Source organism: Arachis duranensis, chromosome 6, assembly GCF_000817695.3.
Source record: "Arachis duranensis cultivar V14167 chromosome 6, aradu.V14167.gnm2.J7QH, whole genome shotgun sequence".
Classification (NCBI taxonomy): domain Eukaryota; kingdom Viridiplantae; phylum Streptophyta; class Magnoliopsida; order Fabales; family Fabaceae; genus Arachis; species Arachis duranensis.
Window position 1 is genome coordinate 18,443,740 of NC_029777.3, and position 869 is coordinate 18,444,608.

Sequence of the window (869 nt, forward strand, 5' to 3'; positions counted from 1 at the left end):
AGATGTCCATCTGACATGTTTTCAGAATGGACCATGTTAGATATATTCTATTATGGTCTCTCTGAATTTTCGAAAATGTCATTAGACCACTCTGCAGGTAGATCTATTCACCTGAAGAAAACGCCTGAAGAGGCTCAAGAACTCGTTGACATGGTTGCAAACAACCAGTTCATGTACACCTCTGAAAGGAATTCTGTGAATAATGGGATACCTCAGAAGAAAGGAGTTCTTGAAATTGATGCTCTGAATGCCATATTGGCTCAGAACAAAATTTTGACCCAACAGGTCAACATAATCTCTCAAAATCTGAATGGATTGCAACATGCAGCCAACAGTACTAGAGAGGCAGCTTCTGAAGAAGCTTATGATCCTGAAAACCCTGCCATGGCAGAGGTTAATTATCTGGGTGAACCTTATGGAAACACTTATAACCCATCATGGAGAAATCATCCAAATTTCTCCTGGAAGGATCAACAAAAGCCTCAACAAGGCTTTAACAATGGTGGACGCAATAGGCTGAATAATAGTAAGCCATATCCATCATCTTCTCAGCAACAGACAGAGAACTCTGAACAAAATAATTCTAATTTAGCTAATATAGTCTCTGATCTGTCAAAAGCCACTTTCAGTTTCATGAATGAAACAAGATCCTCCATTAGAAATTTGGAGGCACAAGTAGGCCAGCTGAGTAAGAAAGTTATTGAAACTCCTCCCAGTACTCTCCCAAGGCAATACAGAAGAAAATCCAAAAGGAGAGTGCAAGGCCATTGATTTAATCAAAGTGGCCGAATGCATAGGGGAGGAGGAGGACGAAAATCCTAGTGAGAAAGAACTCCTGGGACGTCCTCCAAGCAAGAAGGAGCTTCCTA